This window comes from Lissotriton vulgaris, chromosome 2_1 (genome assembly GCF_964263255.1).
Source record: "Lissotriton vulgaris chromosome 2_1, aLisVul1.2, whole genome shotgun sequence".
Taxonomy (NCBI): Eukaryota; Metazoa; Chordata; class Amphibia; order Caudata; family Salamandridae; genus Lissotriton; species Lissotriton vulgaris.
The window spans coordinates 1095964485-1095976591 of record NC_141687.1 but is presented as its reverse complement, the minus strand read 5'-3'; the positions used below and the strand labels follow the sequence as shown (position 1 = coordinate 1095976591).

At 46.7% G+C, this 12107-nt stretch overlaps 1 protein-coding gene and 1 pseudogene across 4 annotated transcripts in view; both read right to left on the bottom strand.

Annotated features, from left to right (window-relative positions):
* The window catches only part of ARHGEF12 (Rho guanine nucleotide exchange factor 12), an 888740-nt gene that overhangs the window by 163553 nt on the left and 713080 nt on the right, over positions 1 to 12107 (bottom strand). The gene's annotated exons all lie outside the window — the stretch shown is intronic.
* LOC147731648 (uncharacterized) lies at positions 9935 to 11028 on the bottom strand (annotated as a pseudogene).

Sequence of the window (12107 nt, the reverse complement as noted above, 5' to 3'; positions counted from 1 at the left end):
ATCTACAATTCGTATGTTTGTTCAGTTTATGTGATCGACCATTGACTGTGAATTCTTTTGTATTGGTGGTCAGGTTGCATACACTACAGTTTTGGCATCTGTAATGACCCACGATCGGATCCAGGCCCCAGGCGGCTGTAATGATGTTTCTTCCATGGTTGGTTTGTGGCCATGTAATGGCATGTACCAGGTGGCTGGCCAAGTTGTTGCCGCGTGGTAAGAAAATAGTGGGGCTTCTTTGAATTGTTCATGTGAGCGTAGTAGTGGCCAGTTTTTTCTGATAATTTTGTTGATTTTGTTACTGTGGGGACAGAATTTTGAGACGAATGGGATCCTGGTCATCGATTTCTTGGGTTGGGTGATGAGAAGAAAGTCTCTGTGACAATACCACGCTCTTTTCTTGGCTCTAGTTACCAGACGTCTGGGATAGCCACGATGTATTCGCTTTTTTGTCAGGGTCTCTGCCTCTCTGAAATAGTCTTTTCGCCATTTACAGTTACGGCGAATCCGCAGGAATTGGCCATACGATAATCCGTCGCGTAGCCCACGCGGATGATAGCTGGAATAAAGGAGTAAGGTGTTTTTTTCGGTTGGTTTACGGTATAGAGTAGTACCCAGTTGTCCCTCTTCTTCTTCCTTTCCTGCACGTCCAGGAAAGGAAGATCATTCTGTTTGCAATCGCTGGTAAATTTTAGATGTTCTTGCGAGTGATTGAGCCAATTGATAAAGGGGTCCAATGTTTCAGCAGTACCGTTCCACAGTAATAGCACATCGTCTATATACCTTCGCCAAAGGTTGATGTTTTGGAAGAATGGATTAATGGGTGTTAAGATGAGGGTCTTCTCTAAGTTATGCACAAACAGAATTGCAAAATTTGGGGCGAAGCAAGCGCCCATGGAGACACCTTTCACTTGTAGATAATAAGTGTCTCGGTAGAGGAAGTGGTTATTCTTCAGTGCTATTCGAAGGAGGTTCATGACCGAGTCTGTTGGGATACATGTGGGTTGAGGTCTGGGCAGAAGAAGGGTATGGATGACTTGTAGGCCTTCATCGTGGGGTATGTTTGTATAAAGGGATTCAATATCCAGTCCTGCCATGACTTGCGCGGCAGTGTCAAATGGTAAATCCTCAATGGTATTGATAAGATCCATCGTATCACGGATGTAGGTATCTGTCTCGGAAACAATTGTTTTATGATGGAGTCTATGTATTTCCCCAAAGGTTCTAGGATGGATCCACACCCAGAGACAATGGGTCTGCCCGGTGGATTGAGATTGTCTTTGTGAATCTTGGGCAGGACGTACAGTACAGGTGTACGAGGACTGGCGTTGTTTAGAAAGTCAAATTCCTTCATAGTAATGATGTCTCTGTCTTTAGCCTCAATAGTGATGGATAGTATTTTAGTTCGGATATCCTCCAGGGGATCTTTGGGGAGGGGTCGATAGTGTTCCTGGTTGGCAAGTTGTCTTTGAATTTCAAGATCATATTTGGTCGTACTCATGACAACTATTCCCCCCCCCCCCCTTGTCCGCCGGTTTAATGGGATGAATTGAGACTGATTCTTAAGGTCCATCACATCTTTAAGTACCAGACGTTCAAATGCCAGAATTTCTGGTGGCATAGTATGTGAGGGGGGGTTGAAAGTGGAGGGTGGGCGGAAGGGCGACAATGTCATGGGTGTAGAATCTGGTTTGTCCGCAAAATACTGTCTGAGTCTTATCCTGAGTCTTATCCGCCTAAAGAATTTCAAAAGGCTGGACTGGAGGTCCAAAAAATCTGTTCGTTCCGTTGGTACGAAAGTGAGGCCTCGGGAGAGGAGGTTAATCTCATCATGGCTGAAGTTATGATCAGGGAGATTGAATATAGGTATTTGTAGGTCAGTGGTTGGGGCCATATCAGTGTCATTTATTGTTGGTGCCCCCATTGGTAATACCGGTTGCGTGTTTGTCGTTCGCCCGGAAGTTGTGGTTGATATTGACGGTTTCTGGTGGGGCGGTTTTGAGGTGGTGGTTGACCGCGGCCTTGTCCTAAAAAACCGGCAGGTAGCAGGGGTGGTGGTCCATTGGTGGCCGATGAGGTACCTGGGCGGTTATCCGAATCTGAGTCCTCGACTGAAGTATTGGATGAATCTGAAAGTGTTATCCGTTGGTTGTTTCTGTATCGACCCCAGTTGTGTTTTCTCGGGGGGATGTATGGAGTATTATAGAATTCCTCGTTCAAGTATGGGTAGGTATTTTCCACTTTGTAGTTTTTTATGTCTTCTTGGATTTTTCTTTTTTTTTTTCTTAAGCTCAAAAGTGTTGAAGATGGTAGTATTTATTTTCTCCAAAAGACTCTTGGCATCTGTAAATGAGGTATCCACTAGAATTAGTTTTTCGAGTTTTGCTATTTCCAAAAGTTCTAGGCGACTATGTCCAAAGGCTGTGTCTATGCCTAGGACCATCCAATGCCGGGAGCAGGTCGTGGCAAGATGGCTAAATTTGGTACGGAATATAGGGTCTGTAGTGAAAATGGCTGGAGTGTTACGAATTTGTAGCCCCATGGGGATAAAGCCAGATCTGAGGTAATCTGTTAACATCCGGCATGAAGATCCGTTCTAATTTGCTTCTTTTTCAGTTTTTCTAATTTCTCAAGTAGTGCTTTAGAGGTGTTGGGCGTGGTGGAAAAGGAGGGTGCAGGAGGAGGGCCAGAGAGAGGGGACGGTCCGACCATGAGGGAATTAATGTATTCTTCTGTGTAAGAGAGGGACTCCTTCGACATCGTATGTGTCCTATGTATTGACACCACGAGTAGACCTTAATAAATTTGGTCTCAAAGGTTGGTAGCACAAGGGTACAGACTCTTGCAGCCCATTATGGCATAGGATGCCCCTCCCCCGTAGCCACAGTTGGCGGAAAGTGTCCAGTCCACTGGCCTCCCCAAGTTCCCCATACCAGACCATCTGCTCTGCAGAAACATCCTGGTGGTCTAAAGGGTCCATAGACCCTTCCTAATCCTCTCTGAGCCTAAAACATAATCAAAATGGTCAGACGACAACATAGAACCTCTGTGTCGTCGGGGATAAGGATGGGGTTGGACCCGCAGGTGGGCACCGGCATCTACGTAGTCACAGACGCCGGGGAAGGTCGAGAAAGGCACGACTGGCTCTGTCGGATCCCCGAGGCCCCACCGGTGTAGTGGCCGGAGCTGACGGAGCAAAATCCAATGGGTCGACCCCCTCAAACACACGGCACGCGGCCTTGTAAAATTCTTTAATTTGAGCGGGGGTCACACCGGCTCCTGGAAAGGGAGGGAGGCGCGAAGTAGACTCTTGCTCCGGCTCCGTAGAACCAAGCTAAGGCGTCAGTGCTCCTCACCTCATTCCTCGATGAACGACAGTCGAGGCGAAGATAAAGTTCTTCTTGTGCATCTTCCTAGAGTGTCCTGATGACCTTGTGTAGGAAGCTGCCTCTGTATATACTATACCAAAATGAGGTGTAGTGTGCACAGAGTCCAGTGGAACCCCAAAGGTAGGCCGAGGTAAAAGTTAGATAGAGCTGTACTCTCCATTTGTGGTAGTGTGGTCGAGCAGTAAGGCAGTATCGGGGGACAGTGTTAAACATTTGTTGTACCCACTCAATCAGCAAATGATTTCACACACTCAAAGACTGAACTTCAGACCAATTGGTTTTGTATAAAAATATTCTTTTCGTTTTTTTATTTTCTAGAACCAAGCAAGCCTGGCACAGGTAAGTTGATAAATACTTTGCAGCAAATATACAGTTTGAAATGTAATAGTAAATTTACTTTGAAATGATTACAGTTTGAATTACTGGTAATGCAATACTGTGAAATGCGGTACATATACTTAGTATCGACTTTACAATGAAAACTACAGGTACTTTAACGTTACTTTTGAGATTACTTTTGAGATTACTTTTTCTACTCAGTATGATATGCCTAGATATCACACTGGGATGTGTCCTAGAAAAAAGGTAAGTAGGTAAGTAAAATCAGTTTTGCACAATTGTTATTTTTCTGGTTTCCATACAAATCAACACCACAATTAGAACATTTTTCAAAGAAAAACAGTCAATGGATTCCTATGGAGAGAAATGAAGTTAACGGTTACCAGGTAAGTAAAAGGTCTTTGGAGTTGAGGTTCTGGGGTTAGAACAAAGGTTCCCCCCAGGTCAAGGATGCACTCTCATTACACACTCAGCAGCACTAGGGCGGCTGGGTGCAGAGTGCTAAGGCCCAATGCTAGCCAACGGGGATAAGGGACCTTCGGTTGGTGGCTGCTGGCTAGCAGGCCACTTGGCTGTGGAAGCAAAGTTCCTGGACTTTAGCTCAGGGCAAATGGGGAAACAGATAAGGGAAAATGGGGAAACAGATTAGCACAAAAGGTGCACCCTCAGCAGCACTAGATTTAGGGGTGTTACAGGTAGGTAAAAGGCAGGTACACCCCCTATTATGCCACTCTCCAGTGGGAGGGGGGCATGAGCCTGTCCTGGTTGGCTGAGTCCCCCCATCTTAAAGATGGCGTGGACTGAGAGTAGTTCTTCACCTCGCCTCCCCCACCTGAGGAGTGGAGTTGACAGAGGTGGGCACACCTCTCTTCCTCACTTGTTTTACCTGCCGGTTTTCCCGCCCAAAGTAGGGGTCAGAACCAGTGGGGACCAGTTGCTGAGAGCAGCAAGTGACCTGGGGAAGTTCACAAAGGCAGCAAACCTTTTAAACTTCTGCTTCATGAACCCTGCCCATCCGGGGGGAGGAGGCTTGGCACCTCATCCCAGGATGTACATTGTTGCAGTGGACACTAGAGGTGGGTTCGTTTTCAGGGGGCATCTCTAAGATGCCCTCTGTGTGCATTTTTCATTAAATCCCACACTGGCATCAGCGTGGGTTTAATGGGCTGAGACGTTTGATACAAACTTCTTAGTTTTCAGCGTAGCCATTGTGGTGCTGTGAAGTTTGTAATGACAAACTCCCAGCACCATATACTCTTAATGGCAGCACTGCACTTACAATGTCTAATAATGGACCTAGACACTGTAAGGTTACAGAGCTCATGCACCTGTACCCTCACCACTGGTATAGTGCACCCAACTAGAGCGGTGACTGATCTATACCAGGGCAGTGGTTTGTAGGCATGGCAAACAGAGGTGTGTGCCATGTCGACTCTTCACTTTGTTCTGCGCTAAAACATGCAGCCTGCAAAGACAGTGTGTGTGTGTGTGTAAGGGTACAGGGTCTCTAAGGATGGCACAATAAGTGCTGCAGCCCTTAGAGGCATTCTCTGGTCACAGTGCACTGGGTACCTGTGGTATCATTTACTAGGGGCTGACCTGTGGCCAGAGATGCCAATTGGGTTTAGGCTTCAATGCAGTTTTAGGGGAAGAACATAGGCACTGGGAACCTGATTAGCAGGAGCCCAGGGAACACTCAGTCAAAGCACATAAGCAATTCAGCAAAAAAGGGGGCACCCATGCAGAAAGAGGGCACATTCTCACACCTCGAGTGGGACAAAGAGGACTTGGGGCTCCTGGAGCGGTATCACGACCTTTTCTTCTTCGAAAAAGACCATGTTCTCAACGGAGTCTCGCTGGATGTGTCGACTGCCAGGACGCAAGGAGCTTCATGGCTCGATCCCACAAGGCCTTCGAAGCCATAGCCCGACAGTCCGAGCAATTCTTCGAGTTGTGGTCATGCCACTAACACCAGAGACAGACGAGATGGGGGTTGGTTACCGATATCATGTGGTAACAGGCACCGCACAGTTTAAACCCTGTCTTCCTTGAAGACAATCTCCACACGAAGAAAAATGAAGAAATCCACAAAAGTTGATAAAGGCCTGTCAAAAAGCAACAGAGGGGTATCTTCTCCAGATCAGCGCTTAACTGGCACAGAAAGAAAAGAAGGAATATGCTACTTACCAGTATGCATCTGTTCTTGGCATGTAGGGCTGCTGACATTCATATCTGTGCATTGATCGCCGCCTAGTGTTGGGTCCGGATGATTGCACCTTGTTGTCCTGGAAGAGTCTTCGAAGTATCACGAGATAGGTGGGTCCTCCCTTGGACTACAGTGCGCATGGGCATCCTCTCCATCTTCAGATTGTTTTTCGCCATTGTGGCAGAGATGGAGTATAGTACAGTAAGAAATGTCCATGCAAAAGAGAGAATGCTACAGCTGTAACAGGCTCCGGGGAGGAGGGTGGGTGATATGAATGTCAGCAGCCCTACATGCCAAGAACAGATGCATACTGGTAAGTAGCATATTCCGTTCGAGGCATGTGGGCTGCTGAATTCATATCTGTGCATATACTGTATAGCAGTATCTCATTTAGCGGTGGTCACCTGTGCCAGCTGCAGCAGTTTGAAAAGAGTTTTAAGAACAGCCTGTCCTACAGCAGCTTGCTGTTTGGAATGTACGTCTACAGAATAATGTTTTGTGAAAGTGTGTATGGTAGACCATGTGGCTGCTGTACAGATATCCTCAAGAGGAATATTCCCTAGAAAAGCCATGGATGCCCCCATTTTGCTCGTGGAGTGTGCTCTTGGGGGGGACAGTTAAAGTGCGTTTAGCCTTTTGATAACATATTTGAATGAATTTAACTATCCATATGGCTATTCCTGACTTTGATATGGGATTACCTTTATGTTGTGGTGCGAAAGCAACAAACAACTGTTTTGTCTTTCTGAAAGCCTTTGTTCTGTCAATATAATATAGCAGAGCTCTTTTGACATCTAGGGTGTGTAGGGCTCTTTCAGCTACTGACTGTGGATTTTGGAAGAACACTGGCAGTTCTATAGATTGGTTGATGTGGAAATTGGATATGACTTTTGGCATAAACTTAGGGTTTGTTCTAAGTACTACCCTGTTTGCGTGTATTTGCATAAAGGGTTCTTGAATAGTTAGTGCTTGTAGCTCGCTAACTCTTCTAAGTGAGGTAAAAGCAATAAGGAAAGCCACTTTCCATGTGAGAAATTGTAGTTCACATTATAAGTCTGGTGAGTACAACGTTTAGATTCCAGACTGGTGAAGGTGGGTTTTTTGGAGGAATTACTCTTTTGAGGCCCTCCATGAACGCTTTTATTGCTGGTACTTTAAACAGTGAAAGGTGTTGTCTGTTTTGGAGGTATGCCGCTATAGCAGCTAAGTGTAGCCTTATAGAAGAATAAGCTAGGTTGCACCTTTGAAGGTGCAATAGATAGCATATGATGTTTTGTATAGAAGCATCTAATGGATTGATTTGGTTATTGTTACAGTAAATAACAAATCTTTTCCATTTAGCTGCATAACATGCCTTAGTAGTTGGCCTTCTTGCCTCCTTAATGATGTTCATGCAGTCTGGAGGCAAGTTAAGGTATCCAAACTGTGAGTTTTAGTCTTTGATGAGGCACTACTGAGATTTCTAGGAACGTTGTGTACCATGGCTGCCTTGCCCATGTTGGAGCAACTAGGATTATTGGGACCGACTGTGGCCGGAGTTTGCGTGCCACTAGCGGAATTTGCGGAGCTGGGGGAAAAGCGTACGCAAATCTGCCTGACCAGTTCATCCATATCGCATTGCCCTGTGACAATGGATGTGGGAACCTGGCGGCAAAGTACTGGCATTTTGAGTTTTCGTTTGTGGCAAACAGGTCTATTTCTGGGTGCCCCCATTTTTGAAAGAATGGTTGGAGGACTTGAGGGTGAATCTCCCATTCGTGTAGTTGCTGGCTGTGTCTGCTGAGTAGATCCGCTATTTGATTGTCCTTCCCTGGGAGGTGTTCTGCCAGGAGAAAGATGTGTTTTGGAATTGCCCACTTCCATATGCTTTGCGCTAAGTGAGACAGTTGTAGAGGGTGCGTTTCTCCCTGTTTCTGTATGTAGTACATGGCTGTCATGTTGTCCGTACGGATCAAAACAGTCTTGTTGTACAGATGTTTCTGGAATGCTTTTAGAGCTAGAAATTTTGCTGCCAACTCCAAATGGTTGATATGCAATTTTTTCTGCTGGGTCGTCCAAAGCCCTTGCACTGTGTATTGGAGTACGTTGGCTCCCCAACCTAACAGTGATGTTTCCGCTGTCATCACTATTTGTTGAACCTGCTCTTGGAACAGTCGTCCTTTGGAAAGGTTTTGTGGGTTCCACCACTGCAGAGAGTTGTATGCACGACTGTTTACGAACACTATGTCCTTTACTAGTCCTTGAGCTTGGCTCCACTGTTTTGCTAGGCATTCCTGCAGTGGACGCATGTGAAGCGGGGCATGAGGGACAATGAAAATGCAGGAGGCCATCATGCCTACGAGCTGCATGAACACTCGAGCTGACAGGGAGTGTTGTGGTTGGAATTTGCGATTGGGCATTTGCATACTGGCTATCCTTGCTTCGTTTGGATATGCCTTTGCCAGCGAGGTGTTTATAGTAGCTCCCAGATATTGCTGTATGTGGGATGGTTTTAGGTTGGATTTTGGGTAGTTTATGGAAAAGCCTAAGCTGTGTAGCAGCTGAAGTGTTTGAGATGTATGGCTCTTGCACTGTTCGTACGATTTTGCTTGTATCAGCCAATCGTCCAGGTACGGATAAACGTGAATGTGTTGTCTCTTTAGATGTGCAGCTACCGTTGCTAGACATTTTGTGAACACTCTCGGAGCTGTGGTCACCCCAAAGGGGAGAACTTTGAATTGATAGTGCTGGTTTTGGATTGTGAACCTGAGATACTTCCTGTGAGAAGGATATATAGGTATGTGTAAGTATGCATCCTTGAGGTCTAAGGTTGCTAGGAAGTCTCCTTGCCTTAGCAACGGGAGGACTTGCTGTAGAGTGATCATGTGGAAGTGCTCCGAAAGTATCGAATATGCTACTTACCAGTATGCATCTGTTCTTGGCATGTAGGGCTGCTGACATTCATATCTGTGCATAGATCGCCGCCTAGTGTTGGGTCCGGATGATTGTACATTGTTGTCCTGGAAGAGTCTTCGAAGTATCACGAGATAGGTGGCTCCTCCCCTGGACTACAGTGCGCATGGACATCCTCTCCATCCTCAGATTGTTTTCGCCATTGTGGCAGAGATGGAGTGTAGTACAGTAAGTGATGACCATGCTAAGAGTAATTCAAAGTGCTGCAGCCGCTACGGGCGCCGGGGAGGAGGGCGGGCGATATGAATGTCAGCAGCCCTACATGCCAAGAACAGATGCATACTGGTAAGTAGCATATTCGGTTCGAGGCACGTGGGCTGCTGAATTCATATCTGTGCATAGAATACATAGCAGTCCCTCCATTAGCGGCGGCTGCCCGTGCCAGCTGCAGCAGTCAGAAAAAGTGTTTTTAGAACAGCCTGTCCTACAGCTGCCTGCTGTTTGGAGTGCACATCTACGCAGTAGTTTTTAGTAGATGTGTGTATGGTAGACCATGTGGCTGCTCTACAGATTTCCTCTAAAGGAATATTACCCAGGAAAGCCATGGATGCCCCCAACTTTCGTGTTGAGTGGGCTCTTGGGGGAATCGTTAATGTGCGCTTAGCCTTTTGATAACAAATTTGTATGCACTTAACAATCCATCTGGCTATACCTGCTTTTGAAATGGGGTTGCCTTTGTGTTGTGGTGAGAAGGCAACAAACAGTTGTTTTGTCTTCCTGAAATCTTTTGTCCTATCAATGTAGTACATGAGAGCTCTTTTGACATCTAGTGTGTGGAGCATTCTTTCTGCCACTGAATCTGGATTCTGGAAGAACACCGGCAGTTCTATAGTTTGATTTATATGGAACTGTGAAACCACCTTAGGCAGAAACTTAGGGTTAGTGCGCAGTACCACCCTGTTGGAGTGAATTTGTATGAATGGCTCTTGGATAGTTAGTGCCTGAAGTTCACTAACTCTTCGTAGCGATGTAATTGCTATTAGAAAAGCCACTTTCCACATTAAGAATTGTATCTCGCATGAGTGGAGAGGCTCAAAAGGTGGACCCATCAGTCTGGTAAGGACCACATTTAGGTTCCATACAGGTGCTGGTGGGTGTCTGGGAGGAATAACTCGTTTGAGTCCTTCCAGAAAAGCTTAGATGGCAGGTACTCTGAAGTGAGAGATGCCGTCTGTTTTGGAGATAAGCTGCTATTGCGGATAAATGTATGCGTATGGAAGCGTAGGCCAGATTGCATTTGTATAGATGTAATAGATAACAGATGATGTTTTGAGTAGATGCATCCAGCGGATTAATGTAATTATTGGCACAATAAATGATGAATCGCTTCCATTTGGCCTCATAGCATGCTCTAGTTGTGGGCCTCCGTGCCTCCTTTATGATATCCATACAGTCGGGAGGCAGGTTGAGGTAGCCAAATTCTAAGACCTCAGGAGCCAGATCACCAGGTTGAGCTGTTGCGGATCTGGATGCTGAATGTCGCCATGGTTCTGCGTCAAGAGTCTGGGTGTGAGGCGTAGTCTCTGATGCAGTACCACGGAGATTTCTAGAAACGTGGTGTACCATGGTTGGCGTGCCCACGTTGGAGCAACCAGGATGAGAGCCATCGAGTGTTGCCTCAGTTTGCGTGCCACTAGCGGTATTAGCGGTGCTGGTGGAAAAGCGTACGCAAATAAGCCTGACCAGTTCATCCATATCGCATTTCCCTGCGACTGTGGGTGTGGGAACCTGGCGGCAAAGCTTTGGCATTTTGCGTTTTCCTTTGTGGCGAATAGGTCTATCTCTGGATGACCCCACTGCTGGAAGTACGGGTGGAGTACCGATGGATGTATCTCCCACTCGTGCATTTGGTGGCTGTGCCTGCTGAGCAGGTCCGCCATCTGATTGTCCTTGCCTGGGAGGTGTTCTGCCATGAGGAAGATGTTTCTCTGAATGGCCCACTTCCACATGCACTGAGCCAGATGAGACAACTGTGGAGAGTGTGTACCTCCCTGCTTCTGTATGTAGTACATGGCAGTCATGTTGTCCGTCCGGATCAACACTACTTTGTTTCACAAATGTACTTTGAATGCTTTCAATGCCATGAAGATTGCCATCAGTTCCAGAAGGTTGATGTGCATCTTTCTCTGCTGTATTGTCCATAGTCCCTGCACTGTGTAGTGGAGTACATGAGCTCCCCATCCCTGGAGAGATGCGTCCGTTGTCAGTATTATCTGTGGTACAGGCTCTTGGAACGGTCGGCCACTGCAAAGGTTTTGTGGGTTCCACCAATGCAGAGAGTTGTATGCGCGACCGGTCACCAACACTAGGTCTTTCAATTGTCCGTGAGCCTGATTCCACCGACGTGCTAAGCACTCCTGAAGCGGACGCATGTGTAGTCTCGCATGAGGGACTATGAAGATGCAGGAGGCCATCATGCCTATCAACTGCATGAACACTCGTGCTGGAAGCGAGTGTTGTGGTCCGAATTTTTGTATCAGCAATTGAATGCCGTTGATCCTCACTGAATTTGGCTGTGCTTTGGCTGCCAGAGTGTCTATTGTCGCGCCCAAGTACTGCCGTACGTGGGCGGGCTGAAGGTGGGACTTTGGATAATTCAGTGACAATCCCAGGGTAGGTGAATGGTGTGGGACATGTGGGTGGCACATTGCTGGGCCGACTTTGCTTGGATAAGCTAGTCGTCCAGATAAGGGTAGACGTGAATATTCTGTCTTCGTAGGTGTGCAGCCACTGTCGCTAGGCACTTGGTAAACACCCTGGGTGCTGCTGTTACTCCGAAGGGGAGGACCTTGAACTGATAATGCTGATCCTGAATGGTAAATCTAAGATATTTTCTGTGTGATGGGTGTACCGGTATATGGATATATGCATCCTTTAGATCTAGTGTTGCGAGAAAATCTCCCTGACTGAGTAACGGTAGAACCTGCTGCAATGTGAGCATGTCAAAATGTTCTGACAGGATGTACTCGTTTAGGGGCCTGAGGTCCAGTATGGGTCTGAGGGACCCGTCCTTTTTTGGGATCAAGAAGTACAGCGAGTACACCCCTGTACCTCTTTGTTCCACAGGCACGAGCTCTATGGCTCCTTTTTGCAGCATGCTGACTACCTCTTGCTGTAATAACTGTATATGCTCTGCGGACATAGGCCGGTGTCTTGGGGGTATGTTGGGTGGAGTGGATGTTAACTCCAGACAATAACCGTACCGGATAAGCTGCCTCACC